The sequence below is a fragment of the Phacochoerus africanus genome, chromosome 2 (genome assembly GCF_016906955.1).
Source record: "Phacochoerus africanus isolate WHEZ1 chromosome 2, ROS_Pafr_v1, whole genome shotgun sequence".
Lineage (NCBI taxonomy): Eukaryota > Metazoa > Chordata > Mammalia > Artiodactyla > Suidae > Phacochoerus > Phacochoerus africanus.
The window spans coordinates 165,114,975-165,137,608 of record NC_062545.1 but is presented as its reverse complement, the minus strand read 5'-3'; positions in this window follow the sequence as shown (position 1 = coordinate 165,137,608).

Genomic DNA, 22,634 nt, shown 5'->3' with positions numbered 1-22,634 from the left:
CACACCGACCAGCGGAACAGAATAGAGAACCCAGAAATAAACCCAGACACCTACAGTCAATTAATCTTTGATAAAGGAGGCAAGAACATAAAATGGGAAAAAGACGATCTTTTCAGCAAGTATTGTTGGGAAACCTGGACAGCTGCATGCAAATCAATGAAACTAGAACACACCCTCACACCATGCACAAAATAAAGTCAAAATGGCTTAAAGATTTAAATATGACAAGACATCATCAAACTCCTGGAAGAGAACACAGGCAAAACATTCTCTGACATCAATCTTACAAATGTTTTCTCAGGTCGGTCTCCCAAAGCAACAGAAATAAAAGCAAAAACTAAACCAAAGGGACCCAATCAAACTGAGAAACTTTTGCACAGCAAAGAAAACCAAAAGGAAAACAAAAAGACAATTTACAGAATGAGAGAAATAGTTTCAAATGATGCAACGGACAAGGGGTTAATCTCTAAAACATACAAACAACTTATACAACTCAACAGAAAAAAACCAACAACCCAATGGAAAAATGGGCAAAAGACCCGAATAGACATTTCTCCAAGGAAGATATACAGATGGCCAACAAGCACATGAAAAAATGCCCAACATCACTGATTATTAGAGAAATGCAAATCAAAACTACCATGTGGTACTACCTCATACCACTCAGAATGGCCACCATTAATAAGTCCACAAATAAATGCTGGAGGGGGTGTGGAGAAAAGGGAACACTCCTGCACTGTTGGTGGGACTGTAAGTTGGTATAACCACTATGGAGAACGTATGGAGGTACCTTAGAAATCTATACATAGAACTACCGTATGACCCAGCAATCCTACTCCTGGGCGCATATCCAGACAAAACTTTCCTTGAAAAAGATATATGCACCCCTATCTTCATTACAGAACTATTCACAATAGCCATGACATGGAAACAACCTAAATGTCCATCGACAGATAATTAGATTAGGAAGATGTGGTATGTATACACAATGGAATGCTACTCAGCCATAAAAAAGAACAAAATAATGCCATTTACAGGAACATGGATGGAACTAGAGACTCTCATCCTGAGTGAAGTAAGTCAGAAAGACAAATACCATATGATATCACTTATATCTGGAATCAAATATAGAGCACAAATGAACTTTTCCACAGAAAAGAAAATCATGGACTTGGAGAATAGACTTGTGGTTGCCAAGGGGGAAGGGGAGGGAGTGGGATGGATTGGGAACTCAGGGTTAATAGATACAGACTATTGCCTTTGGAATGGATAGGCAATGAGATCCTGCTGTATAGCACTGGGAGCTATGCCTAGTCACTTATGATGGAGCATGATAATGTGAGAAAAAAGAATGTAAACATGTATGCGTAACTGGGTCCATGTTGTACAGTAGAAAATTGACAGAACACCGTAAACCAGCTATAATGAAAAAATAAAATAATAAAATAAATTTAAAAGAGAAGTCCAAATTTAAAAGGCAGAAGTAAAATTGTCACTGTTTGCAGATGCCCTGCCACAATAAATAGTACTTCAGAACTGCCCCTTCAAGGAAGAGGTGAGGAATCATGGGTATTTTTCTGCCTATTCTCATTCCTCCCTAGTTAGGAATTGCTCCTGAGGAATGAAATCTGCAAATTCTTCCATTTTGCCCAGGTGTGGCCTGAAGCCCTCTGGCAAAAAGACCAAAGACCCTGCAACAAGAAGACAGTAATGTGTATGGAAAATGAACTCAACACATTTGGTCCTGGGTTTATTCTCACTTCAGAACACACTGGTTGTTGACCTACTGTGATCTGATAGCAGAACCTCTGAACTAAAAGGTTGTACACCTGAGTCTTAGTTCTGATTCTGCCATGTAGACCGGCCAGGTGCCCGATTGCCCTGGAGCCTCTTGAGCCACCTCTGAAAGTAAGAGCTGGATGATATCTAAATTCCTTCTAGGCTCAATGTTCTATCCTAATTTGTCTCTGTAACCAAGAATTTTGAGCTCGGGGGAGGAAAATGCCAAGCCACCAAACAAGGAACTCATTAAAATAGAAGAGTCTCATTAATTTTTTTTTCTGGAGAATTGAATTCTTAAAAATAGGGAGGCATATTGAATAAGAGTGCAGGAACAGCTGTTCTGTTTTTCTCTGAGGATAGAATGAAAGGGACTGGACTTAAATTGTGCCAGAAGGGATTTATTTAAATTAGACATTAAAAAAGTTGTGAGACAATGCCACGTGTTGCCCAAGGAGATTTTAGAAGCCGCTATCTAGAGAAATGCTTAAAAGGATGTGTTTTATTTTTGTCCTTTAAAATGTACATGTATGTTTCCATCCAGTCTTTTGTACATACACTATACCTCATCATAAAATGAGAAAGGGTAGCTAAGTCTTTCTAAGAGAAAATGGCCAATAGGAGCCGCACATTCATCCCGCCCCCTCCACTATGGAGCCCCACATTCATCCCGCCGCCTCCCAACTATGGCAAGGCAGGCATTACTAATCAATCATTGATTTTTGTCTAAGGTTGAAAGCAACAGCAAGAACAAAAAGGCACCAAGAATACCCACTATAGTAGGCAGAATGATGGTCTCCCAAAGGTGCCCACATCCTAATCTCCAGAACCTGTGAATGTAGACCTAATGTGGAAAACAGACTTTGCAGATATAATTAAGGAGAAGATGGGGAGATTTTCCTTGATTATCCAGCTGGCCTCAACTTAATTACAGAAACCCTCAAGGGAACCTTTTTCATTGAAGTCAGTCAAGGAGATCTAACTATGAAGAAACATCAAAGAGATGCAGCATAGCTGGCATTCAAGATGGGGAGAGGGGGTCCCTAAGCTGAGGCACGTGGGTGACCCCCTGAAACTGGAAAAGACAAGGAAGCAGATTCTCTCCTAGAGCCTCTAGGAAAGAACTCAGCCCTGTTCTATAAGGGAATGAATTTTTGTTATTTGAAGCCACTGAGCTGTGGAGCTTTGTTACATCAGCCATGGGAAACTAATACACCCACATTCTAAAGAAAGACATCAACATTCAGCTAGTTACCTGCTCACAGAGCTCCAGAGGATGTGGCAGAGCAGGCACAGTCACTAGCCCCAACCCCAGGAACGTCAATGGGGCTGAGGAAGAAAGGCAGGAGCAGAAAGCAGCAGGCTGACAGTGAAGGTCTTCTTCTCTCCTAAGAGGACTCTTTTCCTTCTCCAAGCAGGTGAAGGAGAAGCTTCCTGGAGAATCTCCCTATCAGCACTGAGCTCCCAGGATTCTCCATGCTTCTTCAGCCTGAGCCCCACGTCCAGATCCCACCCGCCCTTCGTAGTCCTGCTTCCTGGTCTCTCTCTGCTCTTGGTCAGAAGCAGGACCCTGCCCTGAAAGTCGACGGGGAGGAGATGAGCAGAGCTACACTGTTTACAATGAATTAAAGGAGAAAGGAGTAAAGGGAAAATGACCTGGGACCATACAGAAATGTGTCCCTTTAAGAAAATTTAATGGTATTTTTCTGATAATCTGATTTTTTTTCCCTATAAATGATGTTTCCCCTCATTGTAAAAGGAACTCACGTTCATTTGTGTTCCAAACCATTTGTAGAGCATAATAAAGAAAATACATTTAACACTACCCAGCAGCAGTCACTGTAAATGTTATGCTGTCTCCTTCTACTCTTTTATTTACCACATGCTCCTACACATCTATTTTTGTCAAAACTTGGGTTATGCACAGCCTTTTCCATTTAACAGTATTGCTACATTAGTATTTTCTTGCATCATTAAAGATTTTTGGAAGACTTTTTTGAACAGCAGCTTATTATTATCCAACATGTGGATAGTAATTTAACAATTCCCTTATTTGTAGGCTTGTTTCTATTTTTTCCACTTTATTAGTAATATTGTGAGAGGATCTTTGCACTCCCACTGCAACATAAAGACAGTTTCCCACCTCAGCTTTTTCTTGCTTTTGGGGGGAAGAAGTGGTATCCTTGGATAAATTTTTTAATCTTTGTCACCAATCTATCAAAAGACCATACAAGCATATATGCGTATTTACAGAATGATAATAAAATGAAGGCCCATACTCTCACCTCTCAGATTAAATCAGTATAATAGAATGATAATATTTATACCATTTAGAAACCCCTCTTTGCCTCTCTTGGATTACACCCCCCCCCATTAGGAGAAAACATATTTATGAATATTCCTTTAGTTTTCTTCATAATTTTACTAAACTATATTGTCTGGATGGACATGACTTTGTCCTCTTTGTGACTGGAGTTATATTTTTTTGTGTTCTTTTATAACTTGATTTTTCTTTTTGGCTGCACCTATGGCATGCAAAAATTCCCAGGCCAGGGACTGAACCCATGCCTCAGGGGTAACCAGAGCCACAATGGTGACAACACCAGATCCTTAACCCACTGAGCTACCAGGGAACTCCTTTATAAATTGATTATGTTTGTCAACATTACACCTTTTAGGTTCATTCATGTGATACATGCAACTGTAGGATGCTCTTGTTTATTGCTGTTTCACGCAAGCCAGCAACCTACCTAATGTTTTTTAACATTGGTGTTAAACACTTCAGAAATGTGGAATCAATCTTACAGTGATTGTTTAAAGACTTACCTAAGAGGAGTGTTCAGTAAATGTCCAAATTGTTGGAACAAGAGTATAGTTCCACAAGGCAGCAAGTGGAAAAGGAAACTACAGACATCTAGATGTAAAAAGTTTGATATATATATATATATATTTAAAAATCCATCATATTACCCTGCCACCACATCTGCAGTTAATACTGTAAGATGATTGATAAAAGAAGGCAGAATGTTAACAGTGATTAGCCTCAGATTTAAGGAAAATTTCAGGATGTGTGACTGGGTTGAACTGCTGTATAATATGATTTGTTCAGTGCATTTTGAAAATGCCTTAATATGTGGTACACATACACAATGGAATACTACTCAGCCATAAAAAAATGACAAAATAATGCCATTTGCAGCAACATGGATGCAACTAGAGATTCTCATACTAAGTGAAGTAAGTCAGAACAAGAAAGACAAATACTATATGATAACACTGTGTGGAATAATTATGTGTGGATCCAAAATATGGCACAAAGGAACCTATCTACAGAATAGAAACAGACTCACAGGCATGGAGAGCAGATTCGTGGTCGCCAAGGGGGAGGGGGAAGGGAGAGAGATGGAGTCCAGGTTTGGGGTTAGTAGAGGCAAACTATTACATTTAGAATGGATAAGCAATGAGGTCCTGCTATAGAGCACAGGGAACTATATCCAATCACTTGTGATAGAACATGAGGGAAGATAATATGAGACAAAGAATGTATATACATGTATAACTGGGTCACTTTGTTGTACAGCAGAAATGGATAGAACATCATAAATTAACTGCACTTTAATAAAAAAAAATTGAAAAGAAAGAAAACGCCTCAAAGTAAGTCCATCAGTGTTTGGAGACTCTTCTGCTTTAAATTTGGTACTACTCAGAGGTATACAGATTTTTTTCTGTTGTAGAGGAGTTTGTTGTTGTTCTTTCATTTATTTTTGTATGTTACTTCCTAATACCCTTCCTGGTTGACAGTAATGTTGCAATTCGAAGCAAGGAGTTCCTGCTCCCACTATGGGAGACAGAGAATGACAGCTAGTCTTGCTGCTGGTGTTGCTGCTGGTGACAAGAGCATGGGCATGGAACCAGGCTTGGCCAGTCGTGTTCTGGGAGCAGGGACACTGACCCTCAAGGAGCGAAGCAAAGATGCAATAAAAGATGATCACCAGCCACAGCAGCAGGGCGGCCAGCAGCCCGCAGTGAATGTGGGGCCCACATGGCAGCAGCACGGCCTCTGCTGACAGCCCCTCTCAGCAGGTTTTGGCAGCCTTCCCAGCTGCTGGTGCTCTTTTTGTTCTGACCCATTTCCCAAGCCTTGTTCCCCAAGATTCCCATCACTTCTCTGAGCTACTGGTTATCCTTTTGTTTATTTTTTTATTTTTTGTGGTTATCCTTTTAATGCATTGGTTTTCCTACTTAAGTTTGCTGATGATGACTTGTTTTTGTTGTCACCAAGAAACTCAGACTATTACAGTTGTCAATTGTGATGGTTACTACAATTTTTTTTCATTGAGCATCAGGCATTGATCAGGACCCTCATTTCTTGTTAAAACAATTTTATGGGGAAATAAGATGAGGCCTACAGCACTTTGTAAAGGATCATAAGCCATCATAAACACAGCCTATTTATGAACTGGAAATTCTCGGCCTCAATGTCATTTATTTATTTATTTATTTTTGCTTTTTAGGGCACACCTGCTGCATATGTAGGTTCCCAGGCTAGGGATCCAATTGAAGCTACAGCTGCCAGCCTACACCACAGCCACAGCAATGCAGGATCAGAGCCACATCGGTAAACTACACCACAGCTCATGGCAATACCGGATCATTAACCCACTGAGTGAGGCCAGGGATCGAACCTGCAACCTCATGGTTCCCAGTAGGATTTGTTTCTGCTGCACCACAATGGGAACTTCCTCAGTGTCTCCCATAAACACAAAATTCCATGCTGTTACTCTCGCCTTACACAGACCATGTTTTGAAATTTATTCCCTTTTTTTTTTTTTTTTTTTTTTAGAGCTACACCTGTAGCATGGAAGTTCCCAGGCTAGGGGTGGAATTGGAGCTGCAGCTGCCAGCCCACACTACAGCCACAGCAACGCCAGATCCAAGCCTCATCTTCGACCTACAACATAGCTTATAGAAACACCAGATCCTTAACCCACTGAGTGAGGCCAGGGATGGAACCCACATCCTCATGGATACTAGCTGGGTTCATAACCTGATGATCCACAATGAGAACTCCTTGAAATCTATTCTTAAAAAAAAAAAAATCTAACTTTCTTCCTTACACTTTGTGACATCTCTGTGATCATGTTCTTGGCTCAGATCCCTGGCCTGTGTTTCCTAATTCTGCTGCCTGGCCTCCAGGGAGTTGACCATAGAACTTCTATGCTTTCTAGCCCTTGGTGATTTCTCTGAACCTGATCTCCTCCTGCTAAACCCCTACCTCCAAATCAGGTCCCAGGCCTGACCTGCCTGACACAGCAGCATAGACCTAAGAATCTTTTGTGGCCAAGTGCCTATGAGTTTATTACCAACCAAATAGACATGCTTTACAATAACTCTATCAGGAAAGGTGTGCATTTCCAAACAATGAATCATCATGTTTTAATGATCAGATGGGCAATGATTTAAAAGACTGATAATTAACAAGGTTGATGAGAGTGTGGGAAATAGATACTCATTCACTTTTGTAGAGTATTAGTAAAGGTGCTCTTGCAGAAGAATTTGGTAATAACTATCAGAAGATGAGTACTTTGACGATAGAATGAAAAAATGGTACAACCATTTTGGAAACCAGCTACTTTCTTATAAAATTAAACAAATGACCATATGACCCAACCATTACACTCCCAGGTACCCAAGAGACATGAAAACGTGTTCATACAATGTCATGTACAAAAATATTTATAACAACTTTATTTGTTATAGCTCAAAATTGGAAACAACCCAGGAGTTCCCATTGTAGCTCAGGGGGTTAAGAACCTGACATGGTATCCGTAAGGATGCAGGTTTGATCCCTGACCTTCCTCAGTGGGTTAAGAATCCAACTTTGCTGCAAGCTGCAACGTAGGTCACAGATGAGGCTCAGATACAGTGTTGCCATGGCTGTGGTGTAGGCCAGCAGCTGCAGCTCCTATTCCACCCCTAGGCTGGGAACTTCCATACGCCAGCAGGTCTGGCCGGAAAAAGGAAAAAAAAAAATGGAAAAACAACCCAACAATCTGTCAATCGAAAAATACATGAATAAATTGTGCCCATACTTTTCTTTTCACGCACTGGAGTACTACTCATTAGTAAAAAGAAAGAAACTACCAATATGTGCAACAACATGGATTAATCTCAAAGGCAGCCAGATGCCAGAATACATACTATACAATTCTATTTTTAAAAAAATCTAAAAATGTAGGCCAGTCTATAGTGACAGAAAGCAGATCAGTTGTTGCCTGGAGCAGGGAATGGATGGAGGAAGAAACTGCAAATAGGAACCAGAAAACTGGGGGGAGGATGAAAATATTCTGTGTATTAATTATGCTAGTGATTTCACACATATAGATTTCCATAGGTATGCTTATGTATATATGTAGATATTCCTATATATAGTCTATTAAAACTATTTATACTGTACATTTTAAATAGGTCAGTTTAGTGTGTATGTTAATTATATCTCAATGAAATTGATTTTAAAAGTTTAAGAATGCTTTCCCTTTAATACATCGATTCCACTTCAGGAGTCTATTGTACAGAAATGCACAACTGTGCAAAGGTGTATGTATAAGGATGTGTACCTTAAGACAGTTTGTAGCCATGAAAATATTGAGAATGGCCAAACTATCCATCAGTAGGATAGTAGATAAAGCATCAAAGGCTGAACAGCTGTTATAAGCTAACTTGTAAACTTCAAGGGGTTGTATCTCCAGGTCTGGTCAAGGACCTGGCACACAGTATATGCACAGACATGCAAGGAAGTTCAGGATATAGTAAGTGACCCTAAAAAAGTCAGCTTTCAGGAATAGATGATCCCAGCTAGAGTGAAATACTCATGTTAGAGGCAGTTAATTTGGTGTCTTTCAGGTTCAGCAGTAAGACTGAGGGTCTGACAGGGAGACTGTTCTTGAGTGAGGTTGAGACATCCCTGGAAGGGGTTAAATAGGATGAGAAGCTACAGGGAAGTCAAAGGAGGCATGACCTACAAAGGAATGAGGACTAACTCTGAGACCAGAAAGATGCTTAGTCATGGGGGGTGGGGCCATCCGTAGTTCCTCTGGAACCTGGTCTTGTTCATTGCCAGACTCTTTCAGGCCAGTCCCAGGAGGTGGCAAGGCGTCCTCAGAGTTCCGTAACCTCTGCGCTTTGAGATGAGGGGCCCTTGGAATCACAGCGACACAGAGCTAATGGCAAGGAAAATGGACTCCATGCCCCATCAGTGAGATTTGAGCTGGTAGATCCTCACAAGGTATAGAAGTTGGTGCGAACAAAGGCACTAAGATGAACCAAGCAGGGAGTAGAGAGTCTTGGTTCACTTGGTTATGTTGTCGGAAGCTCTAACAGGTCCCATCCAAGGTGCTAGAGCAGGAAAATCAGGCAGTCCAATGTGTAAACCAGGCAGAACAGATCAACAAGACTTCTTGTTGGGGCATTAAATTGGGTCCAAGAGATTCAATCCACTCTTCAACATCATCTTTGTAGACAGACATTCACTCCCTATAGATGCTTCCAAAGAATTGGCTTGCAGCTAAAAAGAGCCCTTTGGTTTTCTGCCAAGAACATCAACATCAGATTGCTCTTATGTATCACTCCTTTCCATGTGAATCACTAACAGAATGATAAGTGGTTTGGGCCCCTGGCGGACTCTTAATACCACTTCAACTCTCACTGGCAGAAGGCATGTCTCAGTTGGCCGAGTTATCCGGCACATCTGTCATGGAGCACATTTTTCTATTCCAGAGACTAGAAATAGGAACATTTCTGCTTTTTGAGGACTGAGAATGTTCAGAGTTCTTTAGATGCTTGGTCTGGTGCTGCTGCTTCTCAACATTTAGAATGCTGTGGTGGGAAGGAACCCCATACTATTTTTTAAGCTCCTTGTAGTTTGCTTTTGTTTTTGGCCACACCTGCAGCATGTGGAAGTTCCTGGGCCAGGGATTGAACCCATGCCACAGCAGCAACCTGAGCCACTGGAGAGACAATACCATGTTGCCATAAGGGAACTCCAGCTTCTTATAGTTTGGAGTTGCTTCTCTTTTCTCTGCTGGGATATATTTTTCTATGGCTCATTTTTTTTATGCTGAATTTCTTAAATCTGCTCCCCCCACCTTGCTTTTTTTTTTTTTTTTTTTTTTTCTGGCAGCACTCACATGGAAGTTCCTGGGCCAGGGACTGAATCCAAGCCACAGCCGTAAACCACGCCACAGCTGCAGCAACACCGGATCCTTTAACCCACTGCACTGGGCCAGGAATCGAGCCCACACCTCCCCAGAGACCTGAGCTGCTACAGTCAGGTTCTTAACACACTGTGCCATAGCAGGAACTCCTCCCAAACCCCTTTATAATGCCTTTCCTCTTGTGAGTTGCATCTTGAATGAATCAAACACCTTCACCTTTTCTATCCAGCTTGCTGGCTCACATTTGCCACAGCCTAATGGGAAGAACAAGGCTCAGCACATACCTCCAGGTTATTGGGACACTGTCCCAGGATTTGCATTTATCTTGAATCTATATATAATTTAAGGACTCCTTGAGCTCTGAAGAGTATAGACTTCTACCTGAGGAGATGATTTACAGGCAAGATACAGTGCTCAGAAGACCCCTAGTTCTCTGATTGGTCAACACATAAGTTTCAGTACCTCCTCTTTCTTTTGGTCTTAATTGAAAGACCAGTAATTCACATGGTAGGCATCCTTGTACCCACCAACCAGATTTTTTTTTAATTTTATTATAGTTGATTTACAATGTTCTGTCAATTTCTTCTGTATAGTAAAGTGACCCAGCTTTATATGTGTATATATATATACAGACACACACTATTTTTATCTCATTATCCTCCATCATGTTCCATCACAAGTGACCAGATACAGTTCCCTGTGCCATACAGCAGGATCACATTGCTTATCCACTCCAAATGCAATAGTTTGCACCCACCATCCAGATTTAATGCACATGAATATTTAGCCTCATTTCTCCAAACATTGCAGATACAAGAGATGCCCCCACCCCTCCTCTTTCTTGCTCCCTCAGAGGTAAGCACTATCATTTATATATTTCCCAGAAATGTTTTTGTATTTTTGCTCCACTTGGTGGCTGAGGGACTGAGGAAATGGAACCATATTCATGGCCTTTTCCTCCTTTCCACTTCTTTTGAGGGCTTGAAGGGGGATTTTTTGAATGGGAAAAAAATAAAACCTAAGAGGGGAGTTCTCAACGTGGCTCAATGGTTAACAAGTCTAACTGGTATCCATGAGAACGCAGGCTCGATCCCTGGCATTGTTCAGTGGGTTAAGGATCCAGCATTGCTGTGAGCTGTGGGGTAGGCTGCAGATGTAGCTCAGATCTGGTGTTGCTGTGGCTGTGGCATAGGCCGGCAGCTACAGCTCACATTCAACCCCTAGTCTGGGAACCTCCATATGCCTCATGTGTGGCCCTAAAAAGCAAAAAGTAAATAAATAAATAAATAAATAAATAAAATAAAACGTAAGAGCCAATTATTTGAGATGTGGCTTGTGAGTTGTAAATAGTCTGAATCTGATTTTAAAAACTTGGGTTTGTAGTAGAAGGGTCTGGCCCTTTTGGTAGATCCATTGAGCCCAGAATATTAGCTATATTGCTTAAGACCAAAGAGGAATTTATAATCCTAAATTAGCCTACCAAAAGAGTAAGATCAATTCAAGTCTAAGAGATGTTTCCAGCATAAATTCTTTCTTTTTTCTTTTTGGCCACACCCATGGCATGTGTTCATGGGCCAGGGATTGAACCCATGCCACAGTAGGGACAACGCCAGATCCTTAAACTGCTGCACCACCAGGGAACTCCTCCAGTGTAAATCCTTTGCTCAAATCTGATTCATGTGCCTGGGGGTAGGTGGGGGTGGTTATAAGTAAAGAGTGACCCACCCCCTTTTGAGGGGCTGACATTAATTATGGTAAAAACATTTTCTAAAGAGAATAATTAGGAGACAGATAATAATTGAACTTGAAATGGGGTGGGGAAAAAAATCTGAGAGCCAAAGGTAATCAGAAAAGAGTGAATTAGGATGGAAATCAGGGTTTGAGAGAGTGATGGCACAGCAAAAAAACAGCAAAGTGAGAAGATAGTAACGAATTATGAAAGTCACATGGTAGGCTTGGTTTTATTTCCCTAAAAACCTTTCTTTGACTAATTCTCACAATCTTTAGCAGAATCGCACTTTGTTTTTAGAGTACTTAATAAATATTGATTACAATGGCAGAAAATGTAATTAAACTAAAATGCCATTGTTCCTAAGATACTGAACCTCGCTTCCCTGTATCATTCGGTAAATTGTTGTGACAGAGTAAATCCTTCAGCATCATCTAAAACACGTCCTGGATTGTAAGGTGCTGTTACCCAGCCAGATTTGTTTGCTCCACCACAGCAAGCAAAACGCTGAGGTATGCAGGTTTGCAGCAGAGAAAAGATTTATTCATGAGTCAACCAAGCAAGAAGGCAGGGGAACAAATCTCAAATCCTGGAAGGCAAGGGGCTTGGAGTATTTATGGGCTAAGGAAGCGGGGCGGGCTAAGGCCTGGGGAGTAGGGGGGTTGTGGGGGGAAGGTGATTGAAAATAAGAAAAAGGTGAGGTAATCCTCCTCGCAGTTGTAACTAAGCGACAGGCTTCTTTGCAGGACAGCTGTTCAGAAAATAGTAGCACCAGTGTGTTCTGAGGGTGAAGTTTTTGGTCCTCTGTCAGCAAAAGTTCACCAAGTTGACATTCGTGCATGCCCGGCTAGAGGGTCAGTGGTCCTAGCCAGTCTTAAATGGCTGTGGGTCAAACATCAACATGACATGATGTGTGAAGGACTCACAAGTTTTTGTAGCAACAGTTAAAGTCAACAAGATGGATCGGTGAAGGCAGGTTACAGGTGTAATGGATCCCTCCGTTTCAGTAGTATCACTAAAGGAACAAATTTCCCCTCATGGTGCATCTGTTTCTCTTACATTTTAAAAGGCTCCTTTAGAAAATTTTCATGAGATTCCAAATATAAACTTGTACTCTAATTTTAACTACTTCCCACTAGTCTCTTATTTTACTGTACCTAATGCAAAATTCTGTGCAAATTTTTGGTTTACATTACAACTTCGTAAAGTCAATTTCAGTAACCTGAAATTTTTTTGGGGGGGGGGTCTTTTCTAGGGCCGCACCCGTGGAATATGGAAGTTCCCAGGCTAGGGGTCTAACCGGAGCTGTAGCTGCCGGCCTACACCACAGCTCATGGCAACGCCAGATCCTTGACCCACTGAGTGAGGCCAGGGATCGAAGTGACAACCTCATGGTTCCCAGTCGGATTCGTTAACCACTGAGCCACGATGGGAACTCCTCAGTAACCTGAATCTTATCTATTAATTTTTTACTGAAGTACAGTTGATGTAAATATTGTGTTAGTTTCAGATGCACTACAGAATGATTTGACGTTTGCAAACATTATGAGGTGATCACAATAAGTCTAATGACCATCTGTCCTCATTTATTACAATATTATTGACCATATTCCTTATGCCTATATTGCATCTCCATGACTTAATTATTATATAACTAGAGTTTTATACTTCTTAACTCCTTCAACTGTTTTTACCTACCCCTCCACTCCCTCCTTTCTGGTAATCACCCATTTGCTCTCTGTATCTAGGAGTCTGTTTTTATTTGTTTGTTTTATATTTTAGATTCCATATATAAATAAGATCATGTGAAATTTGTTTTTCTCTGACTTATTTCACTTAGCATAATAACCTCTAGATCAACCTGCCTTGACACAAAGGGCAAGAATTCACTCTTTTGTTATGGCTGAGTAATGTTCCATTTTATATATATATATACACACACACACACACACACACACACATATAATATATATATATACACACACATATATATAATATATATATATCTTTATACACCTATGTTATGATGGACTCTTATGTTGCCTCTGTATCTTGGCTATTAAATAATTCTGCAAGGAACATTGAAATGCGTATATCTTTTTGAATTGGTATTTTCATTTTTTTCATGTAAATATTCAGAAGTGAAATTAGTGGATCGTATGGTAATTCCATTTTTAATTTTTTGAGGAAACTCCATACTCTTTTCCATAGTGGCTGCAGTAATTTACAGTCCCACCAACATCTCTTTTCAACTCCAAGTTCAGCAGTGTTACACTGATAGCTTGATATTGGCCATGATAGAAGGGTTTATGCCATAGAAATTGGCCACCGCTATAATCTGGGACCTGATTTACTGTTTTGTTGTTTGTGTAGACTTAAAGTCTAGAGAAAATGTTAGTAAGTAAGGATCAAACTTAAAAGTGTGTCATGTCTACAGTAGCTATACTGTGAATAGCATAATAGTAGTGAGGGAAATATCCTTCTAGTACTGAAAACTGTTACCTGATTCAGCAGAGAAGTTGCTCATGTCATGATAAATGGATAAAATTCCAATATCCATCTTCATTGTTTCATTTTCATCTTATGTCAAAATACATAAAAATATTAACCAATATTCATGTCAGAACTACACTCATCCATCAACAATGTGAGCAACATTTTTGTTGATTGAATATTAATCAAGCATTTAGTCATAGTCTGATTTTATCACGTGGTTGTTGATGATAGAACAGTTATTAAAACTAATGGTGAACTTTGAAGAAATAGCAAGTATACTACATGCTGATGTAGAGGTACAAACTGAAAAATAAGGTGAGTGTTTAGCTTAAAATTAATTTCTTAAATTACATTAAAAAATTAACAAAAGATTTTGTATTAACCCTCGTGGCACTGTGACTTTTACTAGTGTAACATAAAATTATTCTTCAGATTCTGATCCCTAAAATGCCAAAATAACAGAGTGCTATTGTGATAAAGCTGAAAGGGTCTCTGTTTAATGACTATAATTTGTCCAAGGGTGAGTTTAACAGTAGATTGCATATCAGAATCAATGACAATACATTTATTGGGGGAAAAGTGGATTGGATTGCAATTCCACTTATCAAATGATGGTTGACGTTCAACTCTAGGTTGACTCTTCTGTGAGAATCAGATGGCCATATGAAATTTATAATGAAGAGTATTTTATATGTTAGTATTGTTTGTAAACTGTGTGCTACACATCCTTCATATCATAAAACTGACGCACACACAGATATAATTTTTCTAGAGAGCCGTTGTTAAGCATTTATCAGCACACCACTGCTCCTCATTCACTCTACTCTATATTGACTACTTCCCCACACAAGACGTTTGAGTTTCTGTTGAGACTCCTTCCCAGGAGTTCCCAGTGTGGTGCAGTGGGTTAATGATCAGGCTTGTCTCTGAGCGGTTCCCTGGCCCTGGAACTTCCACGTACCGCCAATGTGGCCAAAAATGGGAAAAGATAAAAAAACAAAAGAGGAGTTCCTGTCGTGGCTCAGGGGAAACGAATCTGACTAGTATCCACAAGGATGCAGGTTCGATCCCTGGCCTCACTCAGTAGGTTAAGGATCTGGTGTTGCCATGCACTGTGGTGTAAGTTGCAGACGTGGCTTGGATCTGGCATTGCTGTGTCTGTGGCGTAGGCCAGCAGCTATAGCTTGGATTTGACCCCTAGCCTGGGAACCTCCATATGCCACAGATGTGGCCCTAAAAAGACAAAAAAAAAAGAAAAAAAGACAGAAAAGAAAAGAAGAAGAAGAAAAGGAGAGTCCCTTCCCTCAGTTTTGATCATACCTAATGTGGCAGACCTCTGCCTTCAGATAGCACTCCAATGTCCACGCTGTCATAAAGGCAGGGGCGCTATGTGCTTATCTTGGCTCTGCACAGCACTCTCCCCTGGGTTGGACTGGGCCCCAGTGTCCCTCAGGTCTCTGGCTGGGTTTCTACCAACACACAGAGCTTTTCCAAAATCCAGCCAATTCTCCCAAATGTTGGGTTCTGAAATCCTTGATTAAATTTTAAAATAGTTACGCAAATGTCATATTACAATTTTTCCCCCAGAAGGAGCTGCCAACTGTATGTTCTCTAAAGAATTCCTAGGTCTGATGTTGTGTTCACAATTTTGAATCCTAAACAGTTTAGCTGAATTTCCTTGAGTGTTTGTGGGATGACTCAGGCCTACTGAGCACATGTGTGCATGTATGTGCTGGTGTAAAATGATAATGCATCAAAACTTTACTTTCACTGAGCCAATATGGCTTTGTCCACTTATTCCAGCAGCAAAACTTCACAGGGCTTGGTAAGAAATCACTTCTCCAGTGACCACAGTTGAGAAACTCTTATGAAACAAGGAAGGCCGGAATAATAACAGTCTCTCTCTTTTTTAATCACTTTTTTCAAGAGCCTAGAAATTTTTTCTTTTTCAGGCCGCATCTGTGTCATACGGAGGTTCCCAGGCTAGGAATCAAACCAGAGCTGCAGCTGTCAGCCTACACCACAGTCATTGCAATGCTGGGATCCGAGCCGCATCTTCAGCTTGCAGCAACACCGGATTCCTTGACCCACTGAGTGAGGTCAGAGATCAAACCCACATCCTCATGGATACTGGTCAGGTTCTTAACCTGTTGAGCCACAGCAGTAACTCCCTACAGTCTTTATTTCATTAGTCTCTTCTGTGGCATTAAATTTAGCTAAAATCATTGCCTTCGACAGCTCCATGCTCTTTATTTTCCTCTCTTTACATGGATTTAGTTCCAGGATGGTACATCCCCAGGGGAAGCGCCAGAGAGCCGACTGTGTTGGTGTTTTCAGAATAAATTTATGAGCCTCCCAGGGCACTCAACACAGCTTCCTCTGCCCAGGTAACAATGAAACTGGCTGAGATTTTGTACCAGACAGATGTTGTCTGGGACATAAAACAAAATGCTTGTGCCGCAAAACAAACAAAGTCTGAACAAACAGAACAAACTCATTATTTCACCATAAAAACAGCCTGCAGAGGAGGGGGCAGGGGATGGAGCAGAATTCATCTAGTTTCTGGACCGTAAGCATTTTATTTTTGTTTGAAATGATTGTATTAGTTCAGAATCACTTAAGTTTTTTAAAACATTGTGCTTGAGCCATCTTGGGCTTCAACTTGGGGGCATATTGAGGCATTCTGGATAAAGGTTCACCCCTTCAAGACAGGCAGCTGTCGATAAAAGTGCAACAGTTCTTGCCCCTCAATCTCAAATTTCATAGAGAATTTGAAAGACCAGAAGGAGGAGAAAACATGATGTTATCTGGTATCAATCCTGGACTTAGATGAACATAAACTCAAAACGAGTGATAAGCCTTGTAAAGGTAAATTGCCAGGAGAAGAGAGTTTCAAAATGAGAATTCTTTTGGCAGCCTCATTAAGAAAATTAGCCTGGTGGTAAATATTACCTATTGGATCTTTCCATCTGTAACTCTTTGTTAATTCATACAAAGAGCTGCGCCTTCGTATTCAGAAGCTGAAAAAGAGAAAACAACATATGGTTGACAGAAGACACGTACCCGGAGCAAGATTTTTCAGAGCATGTTCCCAGCAAACACAATGTCCCCACGGCAGTTCCAAAAGCCTTAGAGTAACAGGTGCTGTGAGTACCACAAGCTGCAGAAACAGGGGCTCTACCTGCCCAGGTTCTGAGAGGGGGCGGGGTGGGGGGGTAGCACAGGCTATTTATACACCAGCTCTGAAGTCTCTCCCTTCAACCTCGGGCTCCATGACACTCAGGCCCAGCTGACACTTGTAAGTCAGGCACTGCCTGTTGATCAGCGATTGTGAGAGAGTAACTTCCAGCATTTATTGTTGGTGGGGGAAATTAACAAACCTGCAAGTAAGGAAAGTGATGATTACACGTGAGAAATGAAGACTTATTGTCTTCTCATTTCTCATCCTTTACTGACACTATGTAAGGATATGTGAGAGCTTGCGCACGCGTGCACGCACACACACAGACACACACACACCTGACTCCTGGAGTCAGGTGGCTGGGTTGTTTGCCACTTCTCTGCTTGCTACATCCTGTATGATCTAGGACACCTCCAGCCATTTGAGCCCTCTGTTTCCTCTTTTGTCACATGAAGGGGTGGGATTGGATGACAGCTAGGGACCCAGTCAGTTTGTTGTTTTTTTTTTCTTTTTTCTTTTTAGAGCCATACCTGTGGCATATGGAACTTCCCAGGCTAGAGATGGAATTGGAGCTGCAGCTGCCGGCCTACACCTCAGCTACGGCAATGCTGGATCCTTAACCCACTGGGCTAGGCTAGGGATTGAACCCGCATCCTCATGAATACTAATCGGGTTCTTAACCTGCTGGGCCATAATGGGAACTCTGGGACCCACTCAGTTCTAATAACTCAGTGACCACGAGTGCAAAGCACATGTTTTAGAGTAGAATTTTTGGGGGGTGGGGAATATAAAAGGTCTCTGCAGTGAGGACAATGAAGGTGTTGTTCCAGAGCCCTATCCACCACATTGATCCATCCTCACCCTCCTGATGGAGGCCAGCCCACCACTAGTGCTAGGAAATCTCTCCTGGCATTTTCACCTTCCTCTTTAGAGCATCTTTCTGCTCTCATTCAAATGTTTTTGATTAATATCTAAGTTCAATTAAAGTAGTTAAAGTAGGGAGCAGATAGTCACTGCGGAAGAAAGGTGTGGAACTTTTCCTGGGAGAGTTTTTAAGGGGTGATTTAAGAAATTGAGGCCTGTGAAAATGGGAATTATTCTTACTAGAATTCCTCAGTCAGGGAGCCCATGTAGCTCCCAAAGGCCTCCCATGATTCCTACGGATGCCAAAAGGAAACTCATCAAGAAAGGAAGCCCAGAAAATTTTCTGAGTGAAGAACAGCCCTTGCAAAAATAGATATACTCCACTGTTCCAGTTATCTATTGCTGCATAAAAAGCTAACCTAAAAGGTACTGGCTTAAAACAGCAACTGTCTTATATTTCCCAAATATGCGGGTCAGGAATTCGAGCAGGGTGTGGCTGGGTGATCCTTCCATTTTTTCCATTTTCACTGTTATCTGTAGAGGTCATTTAGTAATTGCTGGTGGGGGGAGGAGGGGAGAGGGGTTCCAAGATGGCTTCTCTTGCACATCTGTTGCCTTGGCAGCAATGGCTGGAAGGCTGGGCTTAGCTGGCACTGCTGACTACAGCACCCACCCAAGACCTCTCCCAACATAGGGGTCACAGCATAATTTAGCATCTCACTCAGCTGCTCGGAGTCCCCGCGGAGAGTATTCAAACAGGCCAGGAAGAAAGTAAGGCTCCTCATGATTTGGCCTCAAAGGTGCCAGAACATCACTTCCACTGTCAGTTGACAAAGGAAGTCACTAAGGCCAATGCAGATTCAAGGGGCCATGAATTAAATTCCACTCCTCAGTGGGAGGAGAAGCAAAAAAAAAAAAAAAAAATTAGCCATCTTGAATCTATTACACTTGGCTCATCCATGAGAATAAAATTACCCATAGCAGGTCCAACCCCCATAGAAGGGTTTTTAGCTCCTTCGTAAGAGTGTCTGCTCAGAGTTCAGGTGCCTAATCAAGGAAACAATGCTTTCACCTCCATGCCTATAACACTTAGCCCAAATGCAGGTGACTTAACTCTAATGGCCACATCCTGGGGTCCGCTTTTATTCTTGCCACTCGACCCAGTCTCTTCCTCACTCTCCTCGTTCTTCTTTCACTTTTTGTACTGCTAATAAATAATGTGGTGTTTGTCTTAGTCTGCTCAGGCACTTACCCTATGCATGAGGGCTCCACCCTCATGACCTAATTATCTGCCAAAGACTCCATCTTCAAATACCATCACACTGGGGGTTAGGCTGCAACATATAAATTTGGGGGTGGGGGGACACAAACATTCAGTCCACAGCACTCTTTTTCATCACAAAGTGACACATGCTTATTGCAGGAAATATATCTCCATGCCACAGTCTGGAGATAACCACAAGTAGTATATCCTTTCATTCTTCTGTGCATACATACATATTTATATTTGTAGATACATTATTGGGTTCATAGTATATAGAGTTCATATCTTGCTTTTTAAATAAACAATTCATGACCATTTCCCTAAGAGATCAAATATTCCTTGCATTACTTTTTAATACAATCCCATCACATGGAGTGCCATATTTTATTTAACATTTTCATAATTATAGCTCATGTAAGTTGCTTTCAAAGTTTGACTTTGATAAGTAGGACTCTAAACATTCTTACACGTTAAACTTTGTGTACATTTTGTTATTTCTTTAAGGGCGATTTTGAGAGGTGGAATTCCTGGATCCCCTCACCTTGAAATCTTCCTTCCCTTTGACTTCTGGGTTGCTTTTCTCTTCAGGATCCCATTATCTCTTAGATAATTGGTCCTTAACATTAGTTGTCATCTTTTCCTTTGCATATGGCTAGTCGTTAAAGCCATGAGACCTGGTAGGATAGGCCTCAGAGAGCTTAAAATCCTAAAAAAGGAAATAAAAAGATTATTTTCAACTGGCAAAAACGTATTCCTAATAAACCCAAAGAAGTAAACACTACCATTATTAAAGACTGTTTAAAAGTTCAATAAAATGTCTGATCATGAGAGCCATCTCCAAACTTCAGAACCACATGTAAAAAAGAAAATATAATTAAAATAGTCTAATGTTCATAAAATTAGACAAAAATATAACATGGCTGGGAATCATCTAAGCAATTGAAGCAAAATACCATGTTCCTTAAAGGGAAAGGAAATGTGGTAAATATAATAGTTCTCCAAGAGTAAATCAGAGTTTTAACCCTGTTCCAATTAAAATTCTAGCAGCATATTTTATAGAACTTAATATAATAAATGTAAAATGCATTTTGGAAAATAAAGAGAGCACTTATAAAAAGAACAGTAAGGGACAATAAGACTTATCTGAAAATTGATTTTCTTATAATCCTGAAATAGTCGAAATAGTATTTGGGGGATTTGCTCTATAACGTAAGCCTAGAGCGACAGAACAAAACAGAAATGATATCAGTTCTGATATAAGCACAAAATGTAATATGGAAGAAATCAAACAAGTGAACAGATATTCTTAAAATAATGGTATCTGTGGGGCTAGAGGTCAATAAGTAGAAAAATTAATTGGATTCACACTTCAAATCAGGGATATTAAAGAATTAGGTTTTTAAATTGTGAAGATTAACAAAAATAGGATACAGAAAGAGACTGTTAAAGAAAAAGAATTGGGATAGAACATGATGGAAGACAGTATGAGAAAAAGAAATATATATATATATATATATATATATATATATATGTATGTATATGGCTGGGCCACTATGCTGTACAGCAAAAATTGGCACAACACTGTTAATAGTTGTAAATCAACTATACTTTAATATAAATAAATATTAATTTTAAAAAATAAAAGGAAGTACTTGCCCCCACAAAATGATATTTTAAACAAACTCTTAGAAGATCAAAGGAGAAGTCTATTCTATATGTCATTTTATTTATTAATTTATTTAAAATATTGCTTTTAACTGAGAGAACTTATTTCATGATCTGAAAGTTATGATACCCCTGGCCCCTGGTAGCCATATCTTTTTACTTTCAGGCACATGACATATATATGGGAGGGATAAAACCTGCCCATAGACCTTTCTCCTGGTGACAGGAAACCTGTCCAATGTCAGGTCCTAGCATCTAAAACAGTCTTGGTGACCAGCTTCGTGTCCAAGGTTTTCCATTCCAGGATAAAGTGGGAACTGTCCCAGGAAAGGACTGAGACCAGCAAGGAGTTTCTGTGGAACTCAGGGAGGTAGAGAGCAATTGAGGCTCTGTCTATGGATAACAGGGAGAGGCTTGAAGGCAAATTATGCAACTGGGATTCATAACGGTTTCTGCATTCAGATTGTTTCTGCATCAAGCATCTTATGAGATTTCAGGAGAGGCCTTGAACCTCAGGGGCAACTCAGGTAGAAGAGCTATAATGGGAAGAGGATCGGATCATCATTAACCAGGACTGTCAAGGAAGCCACATGCTTACTGGGTGTCATCTTGGAGAATTCAAGGGTGGCTGTGCCAGCACTGCTGGGAACCAGGCTGAGTCACACCCAGGTCGATCCCAGCAATAATTCCGTGCCAGCCGGAGGGCAGAACATTAACCCATTATCCATTTCCGTTGCTGTTTGAAAAGTGGAGAGAAAAGTGGAGAAAATACCCTGTTCCAATTCCCATCTCCACAGACATCTTTCAAAATGCAACAGCTTCACCTCTAAGAACAACAAAAAGGAAACCTGTCTTTCTCTATGCATCAGATACATCAGATACATTCTTAACACTGTGTTATAAGATGGGATCCCATTTTAAGAACATGCAAGGGAGCTGACTATTAAGGGAATCCTAAGGTTAAACCATTTGTAAAGCAAATGATCACTCCCTGAATAAATCTGTCTCTAAATCTGAATTTTCATATTCTAGATCAGATTTGCCTAAAGGAAGTGCTCTCTACAGATATGTCTTCTGTTCAAATTAGAATTCATCTGTACCCATGCAATCTTTAGAATATTACTTCTGTTAACAAGCCACCAAATGCATGTGCTGTAACAGTCCAATTCCATCAACAAGTTTAGCTCATTTTTGGCCTTTTATCCATACTTCAGAAAATGTACATATCGTAATTGAAGAGAGGCCTGTTCTGCTTCTTTGCAAAAGCTTAGGGCTTGACACAAAGAAGGATACACATGGCAACTGTTATGTAAAAAGAAGCTCAGTCTCTCACTGGTAATCAGAGACATGCAAATTAGTTTGCCTTGGACCCGTTCTTCCAAGTTTAAGTTCTGGGCTAGGTGGCCGACCAGTTTGAGGAGACCTCAGGGCGCCTCTCTTTAA